The sequence below is a fragment of the Arachis ipaensis genome, chromosome B10, assembly GCF_059453495.1.
Source record: "Arachis ipaensis isolate K30076 ecotype BB chromosome B10, ASM5945349v1, whole genome shotgun sequence".
In the NCBI taxonomy this organism is placed as follows: Eukaryota; Viridiplantae; Streptophyta; class Magnoliopsida; order Fabales; family Fabaceae; genus Arachis; species Arachis ipaensis.
In genome coordinates this window covers 46,576,512-46,584,718 of record NC_142435.1, presented here as the reverse complement: position 1 = coordinate 46,584,718, position 8,207 = coordinate 46,576,512, and the positions used below count along the sequence as shown (strand labels likewise).

General features: G+C 41.6%; 1 non-coding gene across 1 annotated transcript; it reads right to left on the bottom strand.

Moving 5' to 3' along the window:
* Positions 1–5,763: 5,763 nt before the first annotated feature.
* Positions 5,764–5,870, bottom strand: LOC148579913 (small nucleolar RNA R71). The gene has a single exon (XR_015896953.1). It is a non-coding gene; the product is annotated as a small nucleolar RNA R71 (small nucleolar RNA).
* Positions 5,871–8,207: the final 2,337 nt, after the last annotated feature.

Sequence of the window (8,207 nt, the reverse complement as noted above, 5' to 3'; positions counted from 1 at the left end):
GTCCTATCCGAGATGCATCGCAAATGACTGAGAATCCCCCAGACCCAGAAGGTAAAACAAGAACTGGTGCTGAGGTTAGACAAGACTTACGTGTCTGAAAACTTCCCTCACAAGCTTCTGACCATTGAAACTTCACATTCTTCTGAGTTAACTTGGTTAATGGTGCCGAAATTCTCGAGAAGTCCTTGATGAATCGCCGATAGTAGCCAGCCAACCCTAGAAAGCTACGAATTTCTGTCACTGTAGTAGGCCTTGGCCACTTCCGAACGGCTTCAACCTTCTTTGGATCCACCATGATTCCATCTTTTGATACCATATGCCCCAAGAATGTCACTTGATCAAGCCAAAACTCACATTTAGAAAATTAGCATAGAGCTTGTGATCCCTTAAGGTTTGTAACACAATCCTCAAATGATACTCATGCTCCGTAGCACTTTTCGAATACACCAAGTTATCATCGATGAAGACGATAACAAAGCGATCTAAGAAAGGTTTGAAGACTCGATTCATTAAGTCCATGAAAGCTGCAGGCACATTCGTCATACCAAAGGACATTACTAAGAACTCATAGTGCCCATAGCGAGTACGAAAAGTAGTTTTTGGAATGTCTTCCTCTTTTATCTTCAATTGATGGTACCCTGAACGCAGGTCGATTTTTAAGAAACAGGTAGCTCCTTGAAGTTGATCAAACAAATCATCAATCCTGGGCAATGGATACTTGTTGTGAACAGTTATCTTATTGAGCTGACGATAATCCACACATAGTCGCATCGTTCCATCCATCTTCTTTACGAATAGAATAGGAGCTCCCCACGGAGAAGTGCTAGGACGAATGAATCCTTTCTCTAGCATATCTTCCAATTGAACTTTTAATTCTTGTAACTCAGTTGGAGCCATATGATAGGGAGGAATGGACACAGGTTGGACTCCCGGAGCCAATTCTATGGAAAACTCAACTTCACGGTCAGGCGGCATCCCCGGTAGCTCATCAGGGAACACGTTAGGGAATTCTCTAACAATAGGAACCTGATCAAGACTAGGCACTTCGTCATTAACATCTCTAACAACTGCCAGAAATCCTTGGTTTTCCTTATCCATCAATTGTATAGCACTCATAGATGAGATGATACTAGCTAAAGTGGGACAGTCATCACCCTTAAAAATAAAAGGTGAGATACCCGGTATGTCAAACTTCAGAGTTTTGGAGTAACAGCCCACATCAGCATGACAAGCTGCTAACCAATCCATGCCTAAGATGACATCAATATCTTCCATTGGTTTTAAAAGGATCAAATCATCTAAGGTTTCAACGGTATTAATTCTAATAACACAAGACCGAAATACAACTCGAACCATCGTGGAGACTCCAAGCGGAGTGCCAATATGAAATGGGTGGGATAACAGTTCAGGTTGTTTATCGAAACGAGATGCAAGATGTGGAGATACATATGAATAATGAGAACCTGTATCAAATAACACTCGAGCATCTAAATAACAAACTTGTAAAGTACCTGCCACCACAGCATGAGAAGCTTGAGCATCTTGACGTGTTAAGGCATATACACGTGTCTGACCTCTTCCTCTTTGGCTCCCTCCTCTGTTATAAGTCTGACCCCTGCCACCTGCTCCTCTGCCACTAGGACCAGAAGAATTTCCAATGGACATAGCTGAAGATGATGGAATTGGTGTTGTAGGATGTGCAATACCTGGAGCAAAGCCTCCTCTAGGATTTGGACAATCCCTCCTAAGATGACCAGATTGACCATAGCCAAAACATGCACCAGTAGCCTTGAAACATATACCGGAATGGTAACTCCCACACTGAAGACAATAAGTCTGAGCTGGCCTTGTCTGATTTGAACCCTGTACACTAGATTGAGAGGTGCTCTTAACAAAAGGTCTGGGATTCGAAACACTCATGGGAGCAGATCCAGAAGAAGCAACCCCACCAAAAGATGCTTGAGGACGAGCTCGATACCCCGAATAACCTTGCTGATTAGTTTGACCATGATGAGACTGAAATCCTCCTAAACTAGATCCACCAGAAAATTGTCCCTTCATCTTGTGCTTCTTACCAACATCCTTAAAAGCATTTCTCTCCACTATCCCAGCTTCAATTCCATAGGCAGAGTTTAGGACATCCTTAAAAGACATGCGTCCGACTTCAGGCATAAGAGTAGTGAACATAGGTTCTGCCAATCCACGAACGAAACGACGAACTTTCATCTCTTCTGAATTCACCAAGTACGGAGCACTCTTAGAAAGTCTAGTAAACTCCTTAGCATACTCAGTCACTGTCATATTCTCTTGCCTTAATCTTTCAAAGGCAATTGCATCTTCTGCTTGCTTGTTAGCTGGATAAAATCGAGCAAGAAACTCTTCAGTAAACTCTTCCCAAGAAGGAGGAGGAAGTCCAGCTGCTTCTTTGCTCTCAAGAAGAGACTCATACCAATATCTTGCTGAACCACGCAAGTTGTAGGATACTAACTCAACAGCCAATTCTTTGGTGCACTTGAGAGCTCGAATAGCTTTCTTTGCATCCTCTACATATTATTGTGGATCTTCATCCAATGAATCTCCATTGAAAGTGGACGAATTCAACTTCAAATACTGATGCCAGGGCATCTTGGCCAGTTTCACTGACCTTTTCTTTACTGTTTTTAGGTTAGTTTCATGCATTTCCTTAGGAAATAAGCTAGTTTTGGGTAGATATTCACTTACACCTTGATTCAAGCATACATTGTGCATTTTACACTATTTCATGAGGATTTTGCATAAGTTTAGTGACAAATTGTATGTTGCATTGCCCATGACTTGGACTAGAACTTTGATGCGCTCTATTGATTGATTTCAGAACCAAAGGAAGCAAGGAATGGGAGGTAACTTGCAAAGTTAATGAGAAAAGTGATTGCCAATAACGCTCTCAAAGCCATCATTGACCACGTTAAGAGTCACGTTAACTAAGTTAACGTGAACTCTAACGTGGAGAAGGGAAGTTGAGCCAACGTTAGTGACACTTAACATTGTCACTAACATTGGCAAATGCTCATAAGTGGCCACGTTAGAGTCCACGTTAACTTAGTTAACGTGGCCTCTAACGTTAGAAAGGGGGAGAAACGCCAACGTTAGTGACATTCAACATTGTCACTAACGTTGGCCTAAGGAGAAACATACCACGTTAACTTGGTTAACATGGGAGCTAACGTAAGAAGCAAGCATTGTCGACAACGTTAGTGACACCCAACATTGTCACTAACGTTGGAAGCAACCCCACAACCCCCCAAGGAGCCACGTTAACTTAGTTAACGTGGAAGCTAACGTTGATGAGTGAAAGAATGGCCAATGTTAGTGACACTCAACATTGTCACTAACGTTGGGGATGGCTAAGCATGGCCACGTTAGAAGCCACGTTAACCTAGTTAACGTGGACTCTAACGTGAGACATAGGGGCACCTTGGAACGTTAGTGACAATGTTGAGTGTCACTAACGTTCTCGAAGGATGGCAAGCCCACGTTAAAGAGCCACGTTAACTAAGTTAACGTGGGCTCTAACGTGGGAATAAAAGGGGCTTTTCAAAGTTATTGGAAATGTTAAGTCTCAATAACGTGTGCGAATGACTTAGAGGCAACGTTAGTGGCAACGTTTATGCCACTAACGTTGAAGTTAACGTGGCTTTTACTTAGTAACGTTAGTGAGAAAGTTGATTGTCACTAACGTTCTCAAACTTATATTTTCACTAAACGTTAACACCCCTAACGTCCTGAGCTAAAGTCTCTGCCCACTTCACATTTTCTCTCTGCAAGTAAAGCCAAGCCCAAATGAAGAAGAGAACTGCTTCAAACTCAAGATCCAAAGGCCCAAAACTTGAAGAGCCAACTAGAAGCTGAGAGAAGTAGTATATATAGGAGTAGCTTTGAATTGTTGAAGGGAGTTCTGGAAGTTGGAAAAAGAGAACTACTCTCTGTATTTTACTTTCTCTGCATTTTCTAGTTTTATGATGTATTCTCCATCTCTGTTTTCATTTTCAAGAGCTATGAACAACTAAACCCCTTTCATTGGGTTAGGGAGCTCTGTTGTAATTTGATGGATCAATACTAATTTTCATTATTCTTCTTCTATCTTTTCTCTTGATTTTACTTGAAAGCTTTCGATCTTCATCCAATTGAGTAGTTATCTTGGAAAAGAAGCTATTCAAACTTGGATCTCTTCTGAACCTTGAAAGAGGAATGAAGAGATCAAGCTAGAAATGCTTTCTCATGCTGGACCAAATTGGGTCTGGATGGGTATGTGACTATAACCCTCTCAATACTTGATTTGGGAAATGCATGTGGTATAATCAGTGACCATACTTCATCTCTTCTCATGAGCAATTGACCAAGGAATTGGCTATTGATCAAGATTTGAGAGATTGAATTGCAAGAAATTGTAATTCAATCAATTAAGATTGCCAAGGAGATCAATGAGTGCATTGATTGAGGAAGAGATGAAAATGAACTTGATCCGGAGAATTGCAACATCTCCTAACCCCAATGAACTCCCCATCTCTGATCTTACCCATTCTCTTTAATTTCTGCCATTTACTTTTATGAGCAAATCCCCCATTCCCATTTATAGTTCTGCAATTTATTTTTAGTCATTTACTTCCAGTCCTTTAATTCTAGCATTTACTTTTCTGTTATTTACATTCCCGCCATTTTATTTTCTGCAACTCTCAACCCAAATTTTGGATTCGCTCAACTAAAACATTCTTCTAATTAAAGTTGCTTGATCAATCAATCCCTGTGGGATTCGACCTCACTCTATTGTGAGTTTTTACTTGACGACAAATTCGGTACACTTGCCAAAGGGAGATTTGTTGTGAGACAAGTTTTCCGTGCATCAAGTTTATGGCGCCGTTGCCGGGGATTGATTGTGCATCAACAATGATTAAATTGGAAGATCACTAGATTGAGCATTTTTATTTTGTGAATTTCATTTTCTGTTTGAGTGATTTACTTTCTGTTTTAGTTAAACTTCTTCCCTTCCCCCTCTATTTTTTTTGTTTTTCTTTGTTATTTTCAATTCTGTTTGCTAACCCACTAACTGTTTGATATATTGCATCACCCACAACTAACAGTAATTCTGACACAAATACTTTCTGCACCTATCTTTTCTTGCTTGCACTTGATGGTTGTATGACAGGGAGAAGAAGCGGGGCTTCAACTTCCTTCGATTCTGAACCTGAGAGGACCTTCCTTAGATTAAGGAGGGAGGCAAGAGGAAAGAAAGTGGTTGGTGCTGAGGAAGAAGAGGAATTCTTTGAACCAAACATGGAAGACAGCATGGAAAACCATCATGAAGAAGAGGATCACAACCATGGGGGAGGAGGTAGAGCAAATCATGCTGGGGAGGATAGAAGAGTTTTGGGCTCTTACATCAATCCAAACCCAGGCAATTGTGGAAGTAGCATCCAAAAGCCAACAATCCATGCCAACAACTTTGAACTTAAACCACAACTCATCACCCTTGTTCAGAACAACTGTTCGTTTGGAGGAGGTGTTCAAGAAGACCCCAATCAACATTTAACCACCTTCCTGAGAATATGTGACACAGTGAAGTCTAATGGTGTTCATCCTGACGCCTATAGACTGCTCTTATTTCCATTCTCACTTAGGGACAAAGCAGCCAAGTGGCTGGAATCTTTCCCAAGGGAAAGCTTGACAACTTGGGAAGACATGGTGAACAAATTCTTAGCAAGATTTTACCCTCCTCAACGAATCAATAGGCTGAGAGCTGAGGTCCAAACTTTCAGGCAACAAGATGGTGAGACTCTATATGAAGCATGGGAGAGGTTTAAAGACCTAACAAGGAGGTGCCCACCAGATATGTTCAACGAATGGGTGCAGCTGCACATTTTCTATGAAGGGCTCTCTTATGAGTCAAAGAAGGCCGTAGACCATTCATCCGGAGGATCTTTGAACAAGAAGAAGACTATTGAGGAAGCCATAGATGTTATTGAAATAGTAGCAGAGAACGACTACTTCTATGCTTCCGAAAGAGGGAACACAAGAGGAATAATGGAGCTAAACAATGTAGATGCTCTGTTGGCCCAAAACAAGCTCATTACCCAGCAGCTGGCTGACCTCACCAAGAAGATGGAGATGAACCAAGTAGCAGCAATCTCCACTTCATCAACAACCCAAGAAGGAGTGAATAAAGAAGCAGAGGGTAGTGAGGAGCAAGCCAACTACATTGGGAATTCACCAAGGAAAAACTATGATCCATACTCCAAGACCTACAACCCTGGATGGAGAAACCACCCAAACTTTGGGTGGGGAAGTGAGCAAGATCAAAACCAAGACCAGAGACGTTACAACTCCAACAACAATGCAGCTCACCAGCAATTCACACAGAGGACATCTCAACACCCCCACAACAACACTTCTCCACATGCTTATCAAAACCAAAACAGCACATCTGCTCCGAATCACTCATCAATTGATGACAAGCTCTCTAAGATTGAAGCCTTACTTGAAGGAATATGCCAAGAGATTCAAGAAAATAAGGTGTTCAAAGAGGAGGTGCGAGCCAATATTAAGAACCAGGGAGAGACCATTAGGAAGCTGGAATTCCTGGTGGGATATTTAGCTGAGAAGATTCCCAAACCTACTGATAGCTTCCCAAGTGACACGGAGAAAAACCCCAAAAGAGAAGCAAAGAAAGTAAGATGGGAAGATTGCAAAATGGTCACTACAAGTGATCAAGAGACTGAAGACAAGCAAGGCACACTTTTCGAACAACCTGAAGACAACTCAACAAAAGAGGAGGATAGAGATCACCAAGAACCAGAAATCTCACAACAAGAGCTGCTGAAGCTCTATGCACCCTTCCCTCAACTGCTCAATGGTGCTGTGAAAAAAAGAATATACTCAAGGTTCCTAGACTTGTTTGCATCTCTGCATGTAAACATACCATTCATCAAGGCAATTCAACAAATGCCTGCATTCATCAAGTATATGAAGGAACTTCTTCCCAGAAAAAGCTCACTCAAAGGAGGCCAGACTATAGTGATGAACAAGGAATGTAGTGCCCTTATTCAACCTGAGTTGCCTACAAAAAGAAGAGACCCAGGGAGTTTTCACATCCCTTGTGCCATAGGTGAAACTATGTTCGATAGAGCACTATGTGATTTGGGGGCCAGCATCAACTTACTGCCCTTATCCCTGGTGAAGAGGCTGCAGATCAATGAGATAATGCCCACAGATGTAATCATCAGACTGGCTAACAAAACTCAAAAGCAAGCAATAGGAGTGGTGGAAAATGTGTTGCTAAAGGTTGGGAAATACTTTCTCCCAACAGACTTTGTCATCCTGGACATGGAAGAGAGTCACACTCACCTAATCATATTGGGAAGACCATTCCTAGCTACGGCCAGAGTACTTATCGATGTAGAGAAAGGGGAGCTAATATTGAGAATCCATGATGAACGACTCAACTTCAATATTTTCAAACTCTCACAAGAAATAGATCAAGAGGACAAGGAACTAAGCACAAATGATAATGAGACACTGAAGGAGGAAACAAGCACTGAAGCACAGCCAGTTCATTCTGAGATCCCCTTAATAGATAAACAAGGAAAACAGTAATTGCCACAGCTCAAGGAAAAGTTGGAGGAACCTAAACCTCTAGAGGCAGGTGAAGACAGCATCACAACTCCTTTAGAAAAAGAGGTCACCAAGGGGAAGGCAACCTCAAAAGAAACAAAGAAGAAGGTACCAAGGAGGTGGAGGAACAAGAAGATCCCTACAGAAGACTTCTCTCCAGGGGATAGAGTTGTCTCAGCTTACTTCCCAGATATTCCCCCTAATCTCCCTACTGTACCATCTCAGTTACCCAAGGTCTTCACTATCAACAGAGTTCTTTCCCTGGAACATGTGGAGATCATTGATCCAATCAATGGATATAAGTCCACAGCAAGAGGGGAGGACTTTAAGCACTATCAACCACCCTGATGAGGGAAAAACGTCAAGCTAGTGACGCTAAAGAAGCACTTCATGGGAGGCAACCCATGTTTTATATGTTTTTAAAATAATGAATAAATCAATGTTTATGAATTTCAACCCAAACTTGACAAACACTTGGTGAAATCTTTATCATGCAGTATATAGTGAAGAACAAGTTTGGTGTTCAAAGCAAACCAAGATGCATGCTAGTCTTGGGAGCTTTG